The sequence below is a fragment of the Aythya fuligula genome, chromosome Z (genome assembly GCF_009819795.1).
Source record: "Aythya fuligula isolate bAytFul2 chromosome Z, bAytFul2.pri, whole genome shotgun sequence".
Taxonomy (NCBI): domain Eukaryota; kingdom Metazoa; phylum Chordata; class Aves; order Anseriformes; family Anatidae; genus Aythya; species Aythya fuligula.
In genome coordinates, this window is record NC_045593.1 from 80,925,931 (window position 1) to 80,949,255 (window position 23,325).

The 23,325-nt window shown below is 36.9% G+C and overlaps 1 long non-coding RNA gene across 1 annotated transcript in view; it reads right to left on the bottom strand.

Annotated features, from left to right (window-relative positions):
* Window positions 1-23,325, bottom strand: part of LOC116500657 — a 91,490-nt gene that overhangs the window by 45,422 nt on the left and 22,743 nt on the right. Inside the window, exon 3 of the long non-coding RNA XR_004254321.1 lies at window positions 6,311-6,417. This is a non-coding gene — a long non-coding RNA (uncharacterized LOC116500657). The remainder of the gene's footprint in view (window positions 1-6,310; window positions 6,418-23,325) is intronic.

Sequence of the window (23,325 nt, forward strand, 5' to 3'; positions counted from 1 at the left end):
GGAAGAATTTCAGAGAACACGTGGGTGGGACACTATTCACACATCATACATTTCCAAGGTAGCAATTTTGAAAATAAACCCGAGACAAGAAAAACAGGCCTGAAGGTAACCCATCTGTACATCATACCTTCCATACCCATTCCCACCACAAGCTTATGAGACCAGGAAAGCAACCACCCCTTGCAGTACCTATGTGATTACGAAGAGTATCCTACAAGAGCGTCAATCTTGGGAACACAGAAATGAAGGCACATGTAAAATCTGTAGCAGAACATCTGCTTGGAACTTCACATGCTCAGGAAGTAAGCAATACACGTGTGCACAATGCTTTATAAAGCAGGTGGCATGACTAGAAAACAAACAGGGAATTACTGTAATAGCAGATGCAGGGTTGCGCTCGAGGCTGCACCTGCTGCACAGATTTGAAGGGCACTTTTAGAGAAGTTAGTACCAGCTAAATGGCCAGAGTGCAAGGTGTAGAGCAGAGGAAAGCATTAACAATAGATAATACAATGATATAAGTGTATGTTAAGACTAACATAAATACATATTGCTGCTTGCAAATTATCTTCTGTCACCTTTGATATACTTGTTATTTATGGGTATTCAATAAATAACTGTGATAATTGTTTGTAAATCTGTTCTGTATTTTTGGCTATGTAAGTAACACAATATGTTTCCTGCCTCCCGCTGGATTAATGCTATGGCAGGAACACTCATATTCTTGAGTGTGAATGACAAGCTTTGGTGAGAGCTTGGTAATATTTGTTTAAAATTTACTGTTACCATGGCTGTTTATTCCAGTGTGCTACTTTCTTAGATATTCATACACCGAAGAGTGGAGCAAATTACAGTGAATGGCTGATAGACGTGTAAAATATTTCTTGAAAATGATGCAAGGTATTCATCAGCCTCAAATGCAAAAGGTAGCTAACAGTTGTAGCCACTGGAAGTCCTCTCTGAGACATTACACAGTTTGCAAATGGGAAGATAAATCTGAATGGATGAGTTTTGGTTTATTCATTGAGTATTTTCTTTTCTTGGTCTTCCTGATCTGCTCTAGGATTGTTGTTACTGTTGGAAGGCTCTGCTGTGCAGTGGTTTTCATCCTACTTTGTGTTGCTGGTGATAGTGGGAAGAAGTAATCTGTCAAAATCTGACCATCATTTATATGTGTGCAAATATGTATGCTTTTGCATGCAACCCCTATAACCAAATTAATTTTCTCTGTTTCTGAAATTGGCAAAAATTAGATTTGTACTGCATTCCTCACAAGAGTAGAGAGGCAGACACTGATATCTGCTCTCTAGGGACAGTGACAAGACCCAAGGGAATGACATGGAGCTGGGACAGGGGAGGGTCAGGCTGGGTGTTAGGAAAAGGTTCTTCACCAAGAGATTGGTCAGGCAATGAACAGGCTCCCCAGGGCAGTGGTCATGGCACTGAGCCTGCTGGAGTTCAAGAATTTGGAAAATGGTCTCTGACATGTGGTTTGATTTTTGGGTGGTCCTGTGTGGAGCCAGGAGCTGGAATCAGTGATCCATGTGGGTTCCTTCCAGCTCTAGATTTTCAACAACGCTGTTATTTTATGAGTCCATGGTTCCATAATGTACTAGAAAAAATGTGGTAGAAAAGTAAATGCCACTGTTTTCCTGTGAGTAGATGCTGACAGTTTTCTAAACACAGAACTAAGTCATTATATTCACTAAATGGTGACCCACTGGACTCAACTTGAATACTTAACAGTTCCACTCCCATTTTTCAGAAGTAATTGATGGCAGCTTAGCCATCAACAAAAATATGGTGTCATGACATTCCAGATACTAAATGGATCTGGAATTAGTGAACATCAGTCAATGACTTCCCTACTGCATTAGATTTACTTTCTTGAACAGGATACATAAACAACACAAGACTTCTTGCTATTTAATAAAAGCATAACAGTACAGAGAATGAGTTAATACTAAAAAGAGCAGCCCCGAACACAAGAACTGGTCTTGCAGACTTCAAGCAGACCCCTCGAAGCCTGTTCTTCCTGCCCCATGCTTAAAAATGCACTAGATTCTGTCTTCTCCTGTATTTGTTTCTATACATACATGTGTATTCATAGCGTTCTCTCTGTTGTGAAAGAGTAAATATATAACTAAGGGAAATAACAAACAACAGCAAAAAAAAAAAAAAAAAAAAAAAAAAAAAAAACACCAACAAACACAACCTTTAGAAAGTTGATTTCACAGAATTACAGAATGATTTGGGCTGGAAGGGACCTTAGAGACCATCTAATCTCACCCCCTGCCATGGGTAGGGACACCTCCCACCAGCCCAGGCTATCCCCAGCCCCATCCAGCCTGGCCTTGGGCACTGCCAGGAATGGGGCAGCCACAGCTTCTCTGGGCAGCCTGGGCCTGGGCCTCACCACACTCAGAGTAAAAAGCCCATTCCTAGTGTCCAGCTCCCACAGGCTCAGTTCAGGAAGGAAGACATCCCGTGGGAGGAACCCCACATGGAGCAGGGTCAGAGAGGGACCATGAAGGAGCAGCAGAGACAAAGCGTCAGGGACTGACCACAGCCCCCAGTCCCCGTTCCCCTGCACTGCTCAGGGGAAGGAGGTGGAAGAGAGTAGATGGGGTGGAAGGTGGTTTTAGTTTGTTTTTAGTTTCTCACTGTTCTAGTGAACTAGCGATAGGTAATAAATTACATTAATCTTCCTACTCTGAGTCTGTTTTGGACATGACCATAACTGGTGGTGATCTCCCTTTCCTTATCTCAACCCTTGAGCCCTTTTCTTCATAATTTTTTCCCCTTTTTCTTTGAGGAGTGGGAGTAATAGAGTGGTTGTGGTGGGGTCAATCTGCATAGCAATGTAAAACTACCACACACAGGTACCAAACAAATACCTATATTGCAAATAAAATTCCCTAGGAGTTGCAAAAGCTCATTCCTGTTGGTCTACAGAGAGAAAACCTGTGTGGTTCATGGGGTGTTTCAGGAGAAGGTGCCAAGCCCACCATAGCACTTGGAGCAGACCCTGTTGATCTCCCTGCCCTGTCCATCAGGCACAGACTGTGCCCAACCTGTTTTGGCAACTCCTTTGACTTAAGTTAAAGACACCTGCACCATGGCTTTGAAGATCTTAATGATCCAACTCCATTCATTGAGTAAGTTAAAAAAAAATTATGTGACAGCATCATAGGAGTTTCAAAGGAAGCTTTAATTCTTATGCTTCAAAAGCTTTTCTGTGCAATTCTCTTTTAATTAATCTTTGTTGTTGTTGTTGTTTTGTTTTGTTTTATCTTTACCACATATACTTTTATGCACACTACATTTTTTTATTTTTTTTTTTGTCAAATGGTGATGTAAGGAGTGCCTCTTCACCTAACACGTAGTTCTTGGAGGACTTGTAAGAGTCATGACTAATGGTGCAGACTATAACAAAGCAATGAATTAAAATTGAAAAGTGGTTATGATGTAAAAGCATACATAAAGAACTGATTTGGAGATATCTCTGATATGTGTTTTACCATTTTCTTTCATTGTGGTTACTAAAACCTGTTACTAAAAACAGAATGAGCCATTTCATCACAGGGCTATTTCATTTCATAATGAAGCTTAAAAGAAGCAAGTGGTAGGTTCTGCTGGTGGTGGCAGCAGGAGAGCAGATGATTCTGCTTAAGCCACCTCCCTAGATGCCACAGCTTTGCTTGGCACCCTTGCTTTTCAATAAATTAGCTTTATTTGTGATAAATTTAGCTCTCTGTGTATGTACCCATTACAAGTTCACCACCAGACCTATTTGGCAGAGCCAGAAGAGATGTCAAAATGAATGAGTTACATAGATTAAACTGAACTAAATTCAGACAGCCTAAATTCTGTCTAAATACTTGTGCCTGTCCTTATTATCAGCTACCTCTAGATCTTATCTCTGCAAAGACCCCAACTGCCAGGAAGGGGCAGTTCCTGGGTGAGGGCACTCCTCACTCCTACTCAAGGTGCGCTACTTTGCAAGGAAATACTCAAAATTAATTAGGGGGAAAAAATAAATAAATAAAAAATAAAGTAGCAGCATCTGGTTCTCTAAGTATTTTATCAAAATATTCGTAAGCAATTACCTGTTGGCATTTTGTCAAAGAAATCTCAATTCTTCAGAAGATGAGAAAATACCACATCATCTTGAGCTACCTTACTGACCCAAGTCAGTCCAGATGGACATAAAATTTATGCTATCCAAACTGTTTTGGATCAGCAAGGCAAACTAGATGTGATGGTTAGCACAGTTGGTTAGTTAGATGAGATGGTTAGCACAGTGGTTCTTACTGTATCCCCAAGAGTTATCACGCAACCCGCAGTGTAAGATATTACTACAATGGAATTTACATGAAACTTCGGCAAAACTGCTCTTGAGAAGCACTGATACAGCAGAGCAAAGTAATTTTCATGTCTATGTGTATTCTGTGCTTAAATGAAGACACTCACTACTTCCCAAGAAACTAAATTTTTTAGGAAACTTTAATTTGTCATGTTGTGGTTATGCTATATTTTTTCTATTATTTCTGTTTGTACCATAGAATACCAGTAACTGAGCTACACATATCTAAGAAAATCTAATAACATCAAAGTCATTTTGAGGTCTCATTGGTGCTTTCACAGAGTTAGAATGGTGCTACACTTAAAAATACTACAGAGATTGAGTATTTTGTTGCACCTTAAATAAATAAAATGTTTAAGCAAAGACTGACAAGTCAATTGTGTTAAGAATACTATACACTTCAAGCAAGCACCTCAAAACAGTATAAGCATTTAATTCACTTCTAGAATTAGAGGCCATTGAAAATGAGAGGGAGATGTACCTACATCAGTATATAGATACATACATAATTATTTGCATAATTCTCCTTAAATAACAAGAACTGTATATACGACATATTTTGACTTGGCAACTGGTATTGAAACAGATATTAGAAAATGAGACAGCGTTTGTCTATAAGAGATGTTAAGACAGTCATAAATCTCACAGGTGATTTCTAGTACATAGACATTTATTAACTTTATATTAACTTGCATATGCATGATGAAACTAGGTTAAATATCTGAGCAAGTTGCAGAAATAATCTTTGTTCAAGTCTTTTTCTAAAAATGAGTTTGTTTTTGTCATCTGTGTTTTCGGAGTCAGGATTTCCTTATTACTAAGAACCTGGATTTTCAGCCCCTTGTTTACAGAGCTCCAACTAAAATCAGGTCAAACTTTTGAAGTTTCTGAATGTGAAGGATATGCATCATTTGGAATGTATTTCAAGGTATTTTACTGTGTTTTTTGACAATAACTTGAGTGCCCTGATGGAGGTTTATCAGGTTGCATAAATGTAGAAAAATGTTAAGGTTATTCCCCCTCCCAAAAGAGGTCAAAAAAAAAAAAAAAAAAAAAAAGCATAATGTACACATAATATCATTAAAATCATGCTGAATTTGTCTCACTGAAATTATTAACAGAAATGGTGACTATTTCATTTTGTACTACAGACATCTTAACAGCCATTCATTACCCTTTATTATTGTCAATACAACCAGTTTTTTAAATACTCTAAAGGGAGAAACAATTAGTGAAAGTTATTACGTAATAATTAATATCTTTCTGAGATCAGACTCTTATTCAAAGTGATAAGGGCATACATAATTTATGCAACCTCGAGGAAGGGGAATGAGGCAGAAATACCTCAGACCTGGGTGCCTTTTCTGCTGCTTTTAAGCAACAGTCATTTAAAGAAAACATTTCAAAAGATCACTCTTCATCAAGCAAATTAGTTTTCATGCATATCGCTTAGCAAATCATACTCATCTTACTCATGATTGTAAGTCTCAGTAGAGCTGTTTCACTCTCCTTTTAGATCAGGCTCACCCTGACACAAAATGACTGCAATGGGAACCTCCTATGGTGTGTGGGTTAAAGGAGAACAGAATTTTAGTGCTCTTGTATCTGTTGTTATGCTCTGTATTGGCAGGGAGATAACTAGCTAGCACCCTAAAGAAGGAGCTTCATGGTGGCATAAGTCAGGGCTGTTAGTAAAACCTGTCCAACTTGCAGAGAAGCTTTTGCTTCCACTGACTAAATACCCCTTGGGAAGGAATTTCTGTTTGCTGTGCCTCATGGAGTGATGGCCTCCCTGGGGTTACCCAATCTCCTGGCCTTTTTTTTTTTTTTTTTTTTTTTTTTTTTGTCTTCAGGCATACAGAACTTTTACCAAGCTTGACACTGTCAATGCACAGTTATCTGGGCATATATCACTTTGGATTTCTTGCCTTTCAGCAGTATTACCTTAGATTGGTAGAGGAGACCTCATGCTGGTCTAATTCCAGGAATAATTCCAAACAGACATCTTGGTCACTCTCCTCAGGAAGATAAGTCACTAGCCACATACTGCTCTGAAACAGAGAATTGTTAAGTGCATTAGAAAATGATGGTTGTTGCAAAGCATGCTCATTTTTCTTGTTTTACTAAAACTTTGTAGAACAAGACCACCTCTCTTTCATCCTGTGTGAAATGTGATGGTGCATGTGTATTCATGTACCAAAAGAAGAGGAATCTTCCAGTTTATAGATAGCCGAACACAAAAATAATTACATATTCATGTTTCAGATATTTTGCTCTTTAACTTTCTTGTCATAAAAAATTCATTTGTATTACAGTAAAAGGACAACTGAAATAAGAATATCAGGTGCCCTAAGTAGAGAAAGAGCACTGGGAAAGCCCTGGTTTCAACCCCAGCTCTGGTCCTTTGAATGTGACCTCCAGTAAGTTCTTCTTGTGTATAGCACAATGAGAATGGAAAAAGGGATAAAAACATAATTTACTCTTTGCCAAGAGACTGTGAGGCTTACTACCTCTGAGTAAGCATATTGTTTTAAGGCATTATGAAATAGGTATTGTTATCAGTGGAGTTTCATACAAAAGGTCTCATTTGAAAATATATTTGATGGGCACAAAATCAGCTCAATCATGAGTAAATTATATGAGAATTTTTCAGGACTGAAAAAAATATCCATTTTGGTTTGATTTTTTTTATAGTTGTTGGTACCATTTTACCAACCAAAGCCCCAAATAACCTGACTCTATCCAGAATAAACTTTTATGAGCACACAGATACAAGCAACCTAAATATTTTTGTAAATATTTACAGTGTAAAACACATGTATGATGCAAGTCTTTTTTGTAGGAAGACATGAAATCTAGTGTATATACTCTACTCCTACACAGGTTTAGAAAAATCCCATGCTTCAGTTTCTGCATCAGGAAAACAGGAATAATGCCTTCAGAAGCAAACTGAGAAGGTGGATTTGTATGTGAGCAACAACTTCATATCAGAAAGAACTTGATGCTTTTTGTGCTTTGCAGGATTTTTAGCAGGAGAAAGTAGGGAGTTGCATTTTTAGGCAGGACAGAATATTCTACCCTCCTTTACAAAAGCAAGTGTCATTTTTCCTCTTGAGCTCTAATGTTTTTCCCTCTGTGAGGTCATATCCTTATAACTACCAGAGGTAGTTAGATTAGCTCCAATACACAGAATCAACAAACATGGAATCAAAAACAGACTATTAACCATGACCCACAGTTAAGCATTAGAAATACATAATACATCAATGTAAATATGCAACAAAATTTAGGGTTGAAAAGTAGTCTTTTTAGACTACTTTAGACTACTTTTAGACTTTAGTCTTTTAAAAGTAGTCTTTTAGCTCTAATTGATATGAGAAAGCCCATCCTGATCAGCATTCATAAATAAGATTATCAGGACATACATTGTTGCATTTGAACATTACCCTAACAAAGTATTTGTATGACTGGCTAAAAACCAAACTTCTGATACAAGCAGTACTGAATTATTCATTGTATTACTGCAGTTAGCACAAGCTGCCATTCTGAAGTTGTGACAAAATTTAGACTTGTCTAAGGAAGAGAAAGATGGAGAGAAATTTACCATTTATACCTTCAAGACAATAACATCCATAACGTGAAGCCATTCAGTCTTTTTTTCTCATTTCAAAGCTATATGAGTGCAGTACAGGCAAACACATCCATGATCAGTATCCTCCAGATATTGCTATTCTCTGAAGTTAAGTAACTTTGTTTTGAATTTTAAAAGTAGGTATATAATGTACAAAAGAATACTTTGGTAGAAGGTGTTTCTCAGAAATACTTTGGTAATCTTTTTAAAAATATACTCACTGCTGCTTCTTCTATTTTTTTTTCCTTAAAAAATGAACCACATCCACAAACTGTATTACAGCTCGAGGACCTGCTAATCCTTCACTGCATGAATCTGCCTGTATGTTAAAGTAGCTTACCCTTTGGCTCTGCCTTCCAGCTGTAGGCTGTGGTGCCAGAGACATTTGCCGCCTGTGTTTCTAGAAGCGCCAGAAGGAAAAGGCACCATGTGTTCCTGATGTGGCCATCCCACCAGGGTGCCTCCCCCCGAGGAGCTCTGTGGCATAAAGGATACATGCATGGGGGAGCATGTGCATGAGGCTGTTTGCCAGCAGGCATTAGCAGTGGTCAGGGGCACAGATCTGAGTGGATCCCTGCTCGCTGCTGTGCAGAAATCTGCCATGAGCAGCAGCTCTGCAGCCCATGGGCCTGCAGGTCTGGGGCCTTTGGAATCAGTTCAAGCACAAACATTTCAGTGGATGGGGGGGCATGGACATGGATTTCCCCTTTTCACTTGCTTTCCCAGTAGCATCATTGCAGATAATAACAAAAATTTTCGTTGTTTCCTTTATCATGTCACTCAAAATGGGAATCTGCCAGCTACGTTTTATATCAAAAGACAAAGAACCATTCAAAGGGAGAATCCCAAATGGCCTAGCCTTTTGAAAAGCAACTTGAGAAAGCAGGGTAAAGCACAAATGTGGTATTCTGCAATGTGGTTTATGCTTCTGCTGTATTTATCCTTCCTGGATAATCCCTATCAATGCATCAGTCTATGCAGAGCACTTTGTAATGGCAATCCCCACACCTGTGCTCCACTGTTCTATTCCTGACTGAAAAAAAAAAAAAAAAAAAAAAAAAAAAAAAAAAAAAAAAAAGATCATCTCTGAAGTAAATCTGAAGTAAATGCTTCTCCGGGCTGAGTGGTGACAGGATTTCACCTGTGCAAGGGCTGTCCATCACCAGCACAAATGTAACTGTAAGGGGAATTCAACAAACAAGACCTCAGTGCAGCAGCATCTGTGTTAAATATTATGTTTGTGAGTCACCCTTATACCCTGAAGGGGACTCTTGCATGTGCAGATATTTGCCAAATGGCAAATGAAAAATTTTTGATGCACCACAAGGAACAGGACTGAGCCTATATCTCAGTCTCCTACATTTGTTTTGTTTCTTTGTTTGTTTTCCCACTGATTCACATGACATTATTCCTAGTCTGGAGTCTGATGACTTTAACTGTATAAACAAGAAAATAGGTTGATTTGGCTTGATTGTCTTTACCAGGGAGAGAAATTGGGAATTCTCAGTATAATGACAAATGCATATGCTTAAGAAATCTCAGAGATGATATTTTATCTGTTTATGGACACACATGTAACGTGTACACACATACCTATATGTACACGTCCCAACAGTGCCATATTTAGATAGGTATATACAAAAACTTATTCCATGCATGGGGAGTGTTTAAGAGATTGATAACTTTTTAAAGCATCTAAATGTGATCCTTCTCCTATGTGCTATGTAAAGAAAATTAAGTTCTTAATGATCTTCCTTTAGACTATGAAAATCAATTTCTTGTCAAGTCAGGTTCTCATTATAATTTCAGACTCCCAGAAAACACAGCATAGTCAAGACCGGTATTTTTCCCATTGATTGCCAAGCTTTCTAAAACAAGTATTTATAAAGTCCCTTGATTAAATAAGAGAAAAGTCTTGAAAAACCAGAGAGGGTTGTGAGGCGCTCATGCAAATATTTCCTTTAAGCTCCAGTGTCGCTTTCTGCAGTTTTGCTTTTATATGTAATCAGAACATGCAAGGAAAGTGTTCTTAACCACTACCACCACCAAAAAAAAATCCTCATCTTGTTACTGATCTTGTTACTTTTTTTGCAAAATTTCTTCAGTGATATGAACAGGAAAATAATATGAAGCTTTGGTAATCACAGTATTAATGTATTAATGTTTGAAAATCTCTTTTCTAAAGGTCCTGCATGCTTTGTTTACTTCAGCAGCAAAAACACGTGCCTATCATTTCTGAAAACTTGGATGTCAGTGGGCAAGAAGCAAGAATCTCAATGCAATTTGACAGAAAACACACAAATAACCACATATCTTTGGCTTCCTACAGAATGTCACCAAATCACAGGCTGGAGAAGTACCAAATCTTTTCTGTGTGGGATGGAAGATACAAAAGATATTGCATCAATTCTGAATTCTCTACCACAAAACTTCAGTAGCAAAATATTGCTAGGCTGCAAATAACATTAGAGGACTGCATGGGTAAGGTTTATTGTATACAAAGAGTTTCTGTAAAAGCAAGGATTATACCATGGAACCAGGATGAAAATTTGAAAGCTGTAACCACTAGGCTAGGAAAAGAGCATTTCAGCGATGTACAGTTATTTTTAGTCAAACAGAATGCTCAAATTTCATAAAATAAGTAAAGTTAGGCCATGTCAAAGAATGAGATAAAAGATAGGTGATACCAGAAGTTGGTTTTATGCATCAGTAGCTGGCATGTTTCTGCATAAATGGGCATTCAAGTGACCATTCAGTTGCACTACTTTGCCAGAAATATGTTTCTGCTGAGAACAAACTCCAGGTCCAATCACTCTGTTGGTTAAAAAAAATAATAAATAAAATAATGAACTCTATGGAAGCAAGAAGTGATCACCCTGTATACATTATACTATGAGTCTTTCCTATTCACCCAGTACTTTTCAAGGGATTAAAGTTAATAAACGATTTGAGTTCATGAGAATACATTGTAACCTACAAAAATTTTTCAGTCACAGAGTCCATTACAAATGTTGACTCATATTTTTGCAATTACTCACAGGATCCCACAGATGACAAATCAGCCCTTATTCTGATCTGCCTACCACTTGGAAACATCAATCAATGTTTAATCAGACAAAGTCACAACCTGGCCCTGCCAGTGGTGCAAAGGAGCAGTCTGGAGGAGAATAACCCATTGGAGACTGAAAATGCCTAAGTCTAAATGGAGCCATTCTCATAGAAAAATGGTGATTGCATGCATGCAAGTGGTAGGATCTACTAGGCAAAGAAACACAGCCAAGAATGTGTGAGAAGAACATAAAAAGATGTCATTATCAAGTAATGTATTTGGCAATATAGAGTGTGTGCGCTTTTTGTGGCTATGCCTCTCATTTTTCCAAGAGATAATATCAATATGTTTAGAAATAAGTGTATGTAGCATGGGATAAATGGAGGAACACAATTTCACTTTCTTGGTTAAGAGTTTGTGCAAAGGCATTAAGCTCTGCTGTGTGGCAGGAACCTATGGCAAGAGAGGTTTCTCTGCTCTATATACAATGATATCACCCCTAAAAAAAAGCCTAAGGATGAAAGTTTTGATGTAGATTTCCCATAGGTGCAAAGAAAAGAGAAAGAAAAATAGCAACTACAGCGCATTCTTCTGTCAAATTTACTTTTAAGTAACCATAACTTTATTGGAGGCTGATTTTTGAGTGAGCAGAAATGTCCCATCCCGTCCCCCTTCCCTCCTCCCCCAACCCCCCCCCAAAAAAAAACAAGACCCTTAAATATATACGTTTTCATTAATCAAACAAATTATGAAATTGTACAGATTGTTAAGATTAATTGTGTAGTCAAAGAAAACAGGAGAGTTCTGATACGGAGACAGGTATAAGACAAGTTGGCTTCCCTTCCAATACCAGTGGACTCTTTGGCTAAACTATTGAGTGATGGTAATTTACAGATGTTGCTCACAGGCTGGGGGAGCCATGAGAGTGCAATATGTACATAGGTGTCTGTCCAGAGATAATACAACACAGGCCTGAGGCAGATAGCAGAAGGAAATCCAGATATCAGTGAAACAAATAAATGCCTTCTTGTAAAATGGAGAGATACTTATGTCAGGTCAAATAAGAAATAAAAACAAGACAGATCCCAGAGGAGTTATGGAATGTAATAAAAGGTAGCAACAGGACGAGAACTAAAATCAAGAGATGTTCTTCACAGATTTTCTTCCATTCAAAATCACAAGAACATTGGTTTATTTTTTTTCTCTCTCTCTCTCCTTTTTTTTTTTTTTTTTTTTTTTTTCCTGAAAAATCAAATTAAAATGGCTCTTGACAAAATTCCACCTCATCTCATTCCTTCAACCCAGGACCACTGGGTGCACCACCGATGCTTCCACTGCCTTCCTTTCCCCAGACAACCTTTCACAGCAAAACAGGCTCACCTTCAGATTCACCATGCACCTCAGCCCAAAAACCGCACTTCACTTTCAGCACAGAAAAGCAGCTGCAAGTAATTCTCTAGCAAGCAGCTTTAGCAGAGCTCATGAAAAGGCACCTATAGCACTTGAGCAAATAACTGTTAATTTGCAGATACAGTTCAAAATCTAGCCCAGACTGATTGCAAATACTTCTGTAGTTCATGTCAAACAGCTTAGTCATCACCAGGCTTCCACATCCAAACTCATTTTTTGTGCCTGTTTTTACAACTGATCAGTACTGATACATACAGTGGGATTCCTGCTGTTTCCACAGGACACCTGCACTCAAAATGACATTATCCTCTAATTATTTTTTAGTTATTAATTTCCTCAAAGCCCATGCTACATTTGACATTGAAATACAAAGCCTAGTGAAAATTATTATTTTTTTTTTCCACTATTGGAATTTTAGGATAATAATACTACAGCTTTTTTTTTTTTTTTTTTTTTTTTTTTTTTTTTTTTTTTTTGGTGGTGGTGGTAGTATGTTTTTTTGGTTTGTTTGTTTTAACTTAGAATGAATTATGCAGACTAAAGCATAATTTTTTCTTCTAAAGCATATATCTTCTTTTCCTAAACTTTACTCTTAAAAATCTCAACACAATCCTGAAAGCAGGACAAAATGAAAGGAGGGACACAAACCTCCTGTCAAAGAAGTAACTGCAGTTATTTTAACAAATGTGAGTTTACCTTATGGTCACTTATTTCAGTTTATAACTTGAAATTACATATTATTATAAACCTGCCAAAAATGAAGAGGATCATCTGGGTTTATTTCATGTTAGTGCATAAAACTGGACTTTAGCCTGCTAAGGGGAAGGTATGTGTTTTCTTACTCAATGCCACGAGGATGCCCTATGCAAATGGCAGGGAGGAGGCAAGCAGCCAGCCAAGGCACTGAGGGCAACATCATTAGTAGAAAAGAAAGGGCGGAAGCAGGTCAAATGTCTAGGTCAGATAAGGTAGGACAATGTTATGAAGAGGCTCAAACACAAAGGCAAAAGGCCTGAATTCAACAGGGAGGTGCTGGGCTGGAGAGACCTGCACCGCTCTGCAGGATGTGTCCAGCACCTCGCAGGACTGCATCTGAGGATTGAATTTCCATCATCGGTAGGACATTGTACGTTAGTGATGACTGCAGAATTAGGTTCCGAGTGTTTGGGAATGTACCTGGAGAGACGATAGAGCGTGATTGTCAGATTATTATCATTAAATTGAGGTATCTGAATGAAATGAAGAAAAGGAAAATGTGAGCTGAACAAAAGTAAAATGTTCTTAATGGTGAATTCTATTAAGCTGCTGAAAAGTTTCCCTGGGGAAATGGTGGAGCCCTGTTCTTTACAACACAAGACAAAACACTGAAAAATATACTATAAGGAAAAATCCTAGAGAGGCAAAGAAAGGCATTAGATAACCCATTAGGTCTTCACTGCCATTGATTTCTGTGGAAATGAGCAAAGCCAGAGAAATAGATTATCAGTAAGAAACCACAAATATTATTTTGGTAAAAATCCTCATTGTATGTCAGCATGACCTGTGAAAACTTAGGCAGTTAAATCTTTTTTTTCCCTTGGCAGAAGTGGGAGTATCATAAAGGCTAACATCAGTACTCATGCAAATATATGTCCATGCAAATGTTCTACTCCAGAACAGATTACGTGTCTATTTTGGAAATGCTTAGTCTTGTGAAATAAGAAACCATAATACAAATAACATAAGAAAGCAAGACAGTACCATATGATATAGTACAAATGTTGAACCAGAACATGACATATTTACAAGGAAGTACAGACAAATGTCTGAGAGCAATCCACTCTGATATTACCTTCTTTTTGCAAAGTTTTACATTCATAGTGACACTCAAGAGGCAGCCCAGGAAAAAGCCCTATCTGACCACTATTGGATAAGTTTCTGTCATGAGTACTTTGTGCCTAATTTTGAAAACTAGTTTCTCAAAAACTTCAGTGAAAAAAAAAAAAAAAAAAAAAAAAAAGCTTAAAAATATTTAATGTGTGTAATTGATGGTACAAGTGATGGTACATCCATGGACTTGCAGGTTCACACCCACGGCTCTGCAGAGCGCACCCTCCCCACCTGCCAAGTTTCCTCCCACTCTCCACAAAGAAAAAACTTCAGCATCAAGAGGAGGTAAGAATGGGATCGGGGCCAGGTTTCTGTTTTGAGAACACTCTTTCCTAGTGCAGCACAAGGAAGCAGGTGGGTAAAACTCACCCAGCCCCGTGCCTTCTCGCAAAAAGGCATGGGTACACGGAGGGAGGGCTTGCAGCCAGCAGCCAGGGCTCAACGTGTCACACAGCCACTGCAAGGGCAGGATTGCTCAGAGAGCTGCAAGCCCTCACAGCAGCACTGTGTGCCCCATTCATCCATCTTTGGCCTTTTGTAACAAGGCTAACATGAGAACTTCTGAAAGCATGGTGAAGAAAATTTCTAACTTGTCCTTAATGGGACAAGCTCAGTGCTCTTCTGTAGCCACTAAATTTCATTTTCAACACCATTTTTTGAAGTTTGCAGGTAGCATTACAGTTCCCTCTTGATTTGTTGTATTTGATTTGGCAAGCATTATCGTACTTTCCTGTTTTCTGTTACATGACTGGAAGGAAAAAAAATAAAAAGATTGCAACATCCCATCAAAATATTGGTGCTATATCAAGCAATTCAGAGGAAATTGTATTTAAGGTATCATTTACAGTGACAGTTCTCTCTGACACGAAAGCAGGACTTTGAGACTCTTAAGAAAGGATTAGGTCCAGCCAATGACTGTGATGTCTTCTGTGTGCACACTGCTTGTGTTGGGCACTGGGGGGGCTTTGATACCCATACAGACTTCCAGGGAGATGCACTCCCTGCTTTGTCATGAGAACTTAAATTTCTTTATTCCTTTTTTTTTTTTTTTTTTTTAATTTTCTTAAGAGTATAATGCAAATACTCTAAATGAGGGAAAAAAAGAAAAATAAAAAAAGAAAAGTTTAATGAGTTGGAAACATACCGTAATAAAAGTAATATATCTTGAGTCTTAAAATGAGCCCGGTTTATTCTGAGAGATGACTTTGCAATATAAGTCTAATTAAGAAAGATAAAGGAATGACATCCTAAAGCCAGTGATGAGCTGACAATAACATCCTATTAGTGTACATATTTGTGCATAGGCAGATATGATTATTAAAGCTTGTATCTATATGTCTTTTTATGGGAACTGAATTTTTTTAAGATTCCAGGAAATTGTAACAGAGCATTGAGTTGCGAAAAAGCATTTTATGACATTGTTGGCAATTCATTACATTATGTTGATAACAAAAGAGTTTATGATAAGTGATATAGCCCACCTTTAAAATCTCCATATTCTGTAGTTTCAGAATATGTATGCACATGTCGAGGTGATCTTGACATATTTTATACTATGCAGGGCTGTAAATTTGTCTCACCTTTTATTGCTTCTATGATGGTTAAGCATACATAAAATGCACTGTAATTTTGTTCTTGTGATTCTTGTCACAATTGGAAAAGTCTTTAAATAATGATTCCAGCAATGTGCGGGTTTTCCTATTCGCATAAATAATGGCACAATTTTCACTTATTTATGCCATGCTGTTTATTAAATGTACTAAACCAGTTTGGAGTTGTTGGCTGGCATGACTTATCTGTCACACCACATAGCCTCATGATGCGAGCAATCTAGGCTCAGAGATACTTCAATAACTTAAGACAAAGATCATCTGCCAGCACTTGAAGAAGAAGAGTAGGAAAGTCAAAAGGTGTGTGAAAGGAAGAGGCATAAAAGCTTCACTGAGGATTAGGGAGAGAGCAAAATACATAATGGAAGGCATAAAGAAAAGAGATGTGTGGAAATCAGACCAAAAAGGAAAAAAAAAAAAAAAAAAAAAAAGCGCAGAGAAAAACATATGTGCAAAGGGTTTTGGAGGAGTCTTCCAGTGCTTCAAGAAAAGAAGTGGACTAAATTTTACAGAAAAGTTCTATAGATTACATCAGATTGCATAGAAAAAGAGACTCCATGCTCTTACAGTGCTCTTACAGATCAAAATAAATAAATAAATAAATAAATAAAAGCTTTATTTTAAAATTTTGGTGGAATATTTCATCTCTCAAATACACATATTATAGAAACATTCCCTAAAAGCAGCCTGAAGAAACCTTGTTTTGACCACATTTACTTGGGTTTAAAACTCTGTAGCTCCCAAACTACAGATTGTTTAAAGATCTATAAAATTCTTATGTTCAAAGTATCTTCAGTTTTTAGAACCAGAGGACCACATAGGTTTATGTTCTTTATACTATTATAATTTCACTACTGTTTTTTTTCACACAACACTTTTAATCATGGTCCTAATGAATTTTTAACCATTGCTGCCCCAGAGGCAATTTCCATTACTTCCATGGGAATTCTTTATCCAATGACAAAAAGAATGGGAATTGATGTCCTGGATCAGATTATCCTGACTGTGTAGCTTGCTGGCATTATTTACACGCAAGAAAAATATCCTTAACGTTACAACAGCCCATCATGAAGTAACTAGTCCAGAGGGAAAGTTTATTTCTCATTCTTGTCAATTACTTGTCTGTACATCATATAATTTCCCATACTGAAGAGCTGAGGCTACATGGATTGTCCATTAGCATTCCTAATACTGTTCTGGAGTATCCTCCTGGTTATTTCTCATGAAAGCAAGTTTCACAGTTAAATTAGGTTCTGTGACTTAAGAAACGCTGTTCTCTCTTCTCTGATTTAAAAAGATTTAAATACCTTCCAGTTTTGACCATAGTTTCATTCATTAAGTACAGATTGCCTTATTTTTATGGCAGGAAATAACAGCTCTAGTTTTGTGTCCTCTTTTATTTAGGCTCTAGAAATTATTCACTCTGAAAAAATGCTAATTGTTGCTAGTTGCATTCTATGGTGCAACTTGTTATTTGCAGCTTCATGGGACATACAGTTTTACTGTTGAACCACATATGTGCATCCTGAATAAGATTATTTAAAGGATCGGTTTAAACCCTAATATTAGAGAAATGGGATACAACTTCGTTTTGTGCCACCAATGTGTGCCTGCAGCCCAGAAAGCCAAAGCCCTGGGCTGCACCAAAAGCAGTGTGGCCAGCACGGTGAAGGAGGATCATCATTAAGGTCTCTTCCAACCCAAGTCGTTCTGTGGTTTTATGATTTGAATCCATGATTTGTTCAATGAATTTGCATGGCATTAGGTTACCTGATGGCAACCTTAATACAATATTAATGGATAGGCAGAATTGACATTTTTTGCATGTCAGTCAAATCTTAATCATAAGAGGAGGCACTAAAATGCTGAGCTAGAAGTCAAAAAATCTGCAGTTCATTTGAAAATAAGTAATCGATAGGTAAAATTTCAATATCAGAAAAACACAGAATTGCAAATTCTTCTGAAATAATAATTCTTATTTTTATATATCTAATAATAATTCTATAACTCTTCTGAAAGTGATTATTAAAAAAAAAAAAAAAAAAGTTCTGCATTTGGTATATAAATAAAACAAAAGCAGAGCAGAATATATTCTCAGAAACGTATTACCATATTCACTTCAGTAAGTACCTCTCATTCTCATCCCTAGCAGTCCCATATTCTATAAATATATTGTATTTTCCTCAATGTCCTTGTTGATAGTCATTCACTTGAAAATGTGGAATACTGAAAACTGTTCTTGAAAGAACCTCTCTGGACCTCAACACAGCTATATTTACATTATAATTCTGTAATTCCAGTTTGTTACCAATCTGACTAGTTGCCATTTTTATCTACCAAAATGTTCTCTGGACACTTCCCTTATATCCGCAATGGAAACCTCCTGTAAACCTGCAGGAGTCCTAGCTTAGGCCCACAGCAGTGACACTGCCCCCCAGACAGCCATGGGAGATTTCATTTTCTCAATTCTTCTAGTAAAGTTCTTAATGTCATTTTAAATATCACTTCTTGTTTTTCTCTGAACTGCTAGGTCTATCAAATCATTTTACCACCTGCTTTCAGAATGGTTTCTTCCATTCTTTACAAGAGCTTCTTTTTTCTCCCCACCACCACCTTTTTTTTTTTTTTTTTTTTTCCTGTAAACTCATTATACTCAGTTAAGAATTTGGCTCTGTTCTGCACTGTAAGGAATTGTGTTTGTCTTATTAGAGCAAAGACAGAACTCTTACCCGTATCTTCTGGAATAAGCCTGTTGTCAGCTTGTACTACATTTTTAAAATATCTTCATGGTTCTTTTCATAGCTCAGCCATAAGTCAACCTCTGGCATACCTGGAAGCCTATTATTTCAGCCAACCACAGTCACTTGAACCTCTGTTATCTTCATTTGTACATATCAATGCCAAGAAAAAAGCCAGCACAATAATAATTGATTATAGAACAGATGACAAATATTTATCTATCCAAGACAAATGATGGGTAGGTGAGAAACTCCATAGTATGAAACTCAGCTCCTCAGGAGCCCAGAAGAGAATGATGGTGGGCAAGAGGAAATGGAGTGGGGCTAATGAACTCTCTTTCCACAGCTGCCATTTCTAAAGCACCTAGTGCTAACCACAGTGTTGAAGAGGTATACCATTACAATTCCATCTCTAAATGGAAAAAGAAAATAATAATATATATATACTTATAAATACATATATAATATACATATATATACATGTATATATATAATATATTATATATATATTATATATATACATGTATATATATTATATATAGCACATTATATATTATATATATGCACACTCCAAATTAATGTAACTGAAACAAGTTAGGCACAGGATAGAACAGAAGTTGCCCATGTCACTGTGTCCTTATATTGCCTTCTGTATTTTTCTTCACATATTTTGGTTCCAGAAACACTCATGGCTATGTCTCTTTACTGTGTCTTGCTCTCTGATACAATTTTGTTCACTGGTATACAGATTTTTATTCAAAGCCATGGCTACCCTAAGCAAAGAAGACATCATGTCAAATCAGCTATCTTGCTGGTTAATTAATTACAGCTTGTGCAATGTTGTGAATGGAAAGCTCTGTAAAAGTGCTAAATATTATTTTTGACAATTTCTGTAACTCTAAGCAATAGTTGGGTTTCTTACGGAGGCTGAATGTACTCCTTCCTACATGAGGTTACATTGCTTTATTTTGAGAAAATCAGAAGGCTGCTTCCTCTGTGTCTTAGGCTTTCATAGTTTATACCCATGAATGTCACAGCCTCTGCACGCCTAAGGCCACATCTGTCAAAAGCAAACCCATTTTTAGCAGAGCATGTTCGCATGTATGCTGCAGGAATGCGCCTATATGAGATCTCTGTGAGAAGCTTTTTTTTTGTTGTTGTTGTTGTTGTTTTTGGTTTTGGTTTTGTTTTGTTTTTTTTTTTCCTCAGTATTATCTCCCCAAATTGAAGGACAGATTATTTTAAAGAGTTTACATTTACGCATGAATTATAAACCAGCAATTTACAGGGAAGATGTAAATGAGGCAAGCATACAAATTACAAAAAGAATGTTGAAATTTGTATCTTTCAAAGAAAACTCAGGTGCCCAAGCACAGAAACAAGCATAAATAAACCTAGGCGAATACACCCTACCAGCTCCTACATTTGTGGTTGGGAGTCTGAAGTAAATCCCCTGGCCTCAGTGGACCTGCTCAGGATGTACTCCTCATACAAAGGAGATCACAGATTGCACACTTAACCTCCATGAAACACCTTGCACAAGCAATTCCATATAGTGGACACCAGGATCAAGCCTTCCTTCTAAGGCACCACTGCTAGGGGACAATGATTTTCACAGCAATGCTTAGATCTATAATTGGGCTTGGTTAGGCCAGTGGAAGTCTAGATTATTCACAAGAGATGTCCCTGGACAGAATACTGACTTTAGAAGTAATTCTGGGGACATATTTCTCAGAGCCTGTTTAGTTAGGAAAGATAGTGTCATTTTTCTTCTGATTTCCTGATCCCCTATCATTTTTGCCCCAGCAACATCCTTCTCATCTCTGAAATATGTGCAGGAATGCCGAGCAAGGGTGAAAGCAATGTCCTGTCTTTGAGGCCTTCCTCCAGCTGAGGAAGAAACAGAAAAACATTGGTTTCAGTGCATGCCCTGGAGACAGCCCAACAGCCAAAACACCACCTTCAGTTCGGTTTCTATTTTTGAGCACCATTTGCTATCAGCCTTTCTTTCATTTCCCAGCTCTCACACTGCTGCCACACTATCAGTACTTCCACTTACCCTATTTTTACGAGGCATCAGGCTCTTTCTTTGGGAGGAATCTCACAGTGATCCAGATCATGCAATTGATTTTTGAGCAGAACCACCTATTAAAGTCAGTGGGGAATTCTTGTTAAAAATCAATGGCACAATCTGGCCCCAAATGAGTGAATAAGTCTTGGAGAAAAGCAAGAAGTGAATGACAGCTTAATGCAAAATCAGATGTTTTGCGTGAGCCCCTAAAAGTTGAACACTACAGCATACGCACAGTCTTCATTTTTTTTGATAAATACTTTTCAGTCGCATTGTGAGGGGAAGAGTGGGAATCAGATCTTAAGTGGATTGAGAAACAGAATGGGGAAAAAAAAAAAAAAAAAAAAAAAAACTCATGTCAATTATCTATTATGAGATTTTGCCACATTTCATACAATTTTGGCTTAGTGAAAAAACGCAATTATCAAGAAACAGCTCCTTTTCATTTTAGGGGTATAATTTACATTTCTAAATGTTCATAAAACACATTTCTCATTTCAAAAAAAACTCTTACACCACTGGCACACAGATAATATCACATTTACTGGCATTTATATTTGTATTGCACACTGCAATATCTTTGTATTAGCCACCATAAAAATACTGTCTGGTGTAAAGTACTGTTTTGATTTTCTTTTAAAATTTATAAATAAGATTTATATGTTGATTTTGGCATACTGTAGTTCCATTTTTTAAGATTACTTTTAAAAATTTAATAACTGTTGATATTTGTGAAAGTTACAAAACTCACACTAATATCATTATGAAATTTTGTTTTCCACATTATTAGATTAAATACAATGCAAGGACCATTAGAACACCTAAACTGCTTCTTTAAGGGAAGAATTTGGCAATTCAGCTTTCACACAAAATTTATACAGAAGCAAAACATTTTGCAAATGTATGTTTAAGTTAAACTCTAGCATCTATGACTTTAAATTACCTCTATGCTTGATGCTGAAACAAACTTCATGAAGACTGGAAAATATAATTCCCATCCTTCACTTAGGCTGGTACATTTCTGTCTTACGTGAACATGTATGACAATATTTTTCTCTTCATTAAGCTAATCTATTAAGCAAATAAACAGGATTTTACTTTTTTTTTTTTTTTTTTTTTTTTTTTTCCTCTTATATAGGTGCAGAAGAAGCTATTTAATGAGTAAAAATTGCTATGTTTAATAGCCATAGCAATTTCAGTCTTGTATTTACAAAGTCTAGGTACTGCTTCTTGTGCCAATGAGCAAGGTAGGGAAAAACAAATGTTCTCAATGGAGGGATGTAAACCTAAAATAAAAGCAGAAATTGAGTTCTGCACTAGTTATTCTGCATGGAATAATAGATGAATTTTTAAAAGTGCATGCCTGAGTTCAAGTTCTGTTCATACAGACAACCAAAAACTATTGTTAAAATTGATGGTGGGTGTTGTGACTAAAACCACTTTTAAAAATAAACAGAGACATGATCTTTTGCCTAAGCTGAGAATTTGCCAACTTTCTTAGTGGGGGAAATCAGTGGAATTGCTTAAATAACTCATTGTGATAGCAGAAAAAGTCTTGTTCTTCATTAGTCAGAGACATTTTTTCTACACCAGCAACTGATGTGAATCTTATTTCTACTGTCCGAACTGATGAAAGTAATGTTTGAAGTGGATATGTAAGCTGAAGAAGTGAAAAACAGTGGAAAACGGCTCTTAGGTTTTTGCTTAACCTAGGCAAGGATCCGTCTGCACAAAGAAATTAAGACTGAAGTCATGTTTCATGGATTTTATCGGAAGATAGTATTTTCTTTGTGTTGGTTATGATGTTACAGCTTAGGTTAAGCTAGTTATTGGGATTCGCATATTCAAACAATACATTTTGTAATTTTTAACTCATGTTACTTTTTGTCTTCTATATAAACCCATCCCGGATTCCTTTCACTATTAGAAATAAAGGCAGTTTCTGTTCTCTGTAACATAATGCAAAGGTAAAATAATCTATCGAAATTCAAACATTAAATATAAAAAGTAACTTTCCCATTATTTTTACTCTGATATTTTAAAATTTAATTGCAACATCAGGTATTATTATGTTTAATCTTTGTACCACATTTTCTTAAAAGTCTTGTCATCCACTTATTTTTTGCTTTATGCTCTGGGTTTGTTTTTTAGCATGCAGACACCTGCAGCAATGCAACTCCAATGATGCATCTAGAGCTTGATTAGACAGAAGGCTATATTGCATCAGAACATCGCTAATACATGAGAAAAGGCACTCAGCGTTCAAATCCCATGCATCAATTTTATAATATAAATGAATAAGCCCAAACATTTTTTCCCTATAAGAAAATCAATGGATTTTATCAAACATCTAAAATACTTATCAAAATAATTATCAAAAATACTATTATCTCCAATAGTATTTTTTTCCAGCAGTTTTTCTCCCAAATGCTTCTCTGTTTCCCAGGAGAAAGAAAAACCACTGCATTGCTCACTCTTGAGGTACCAACAAAGAGTCTTTGCAACAAATATATCAGATAGAAGTCTTTCCATTTAAAGTCAGTCCAGGAACAGTTCATTCACATACACAGCTACATACACC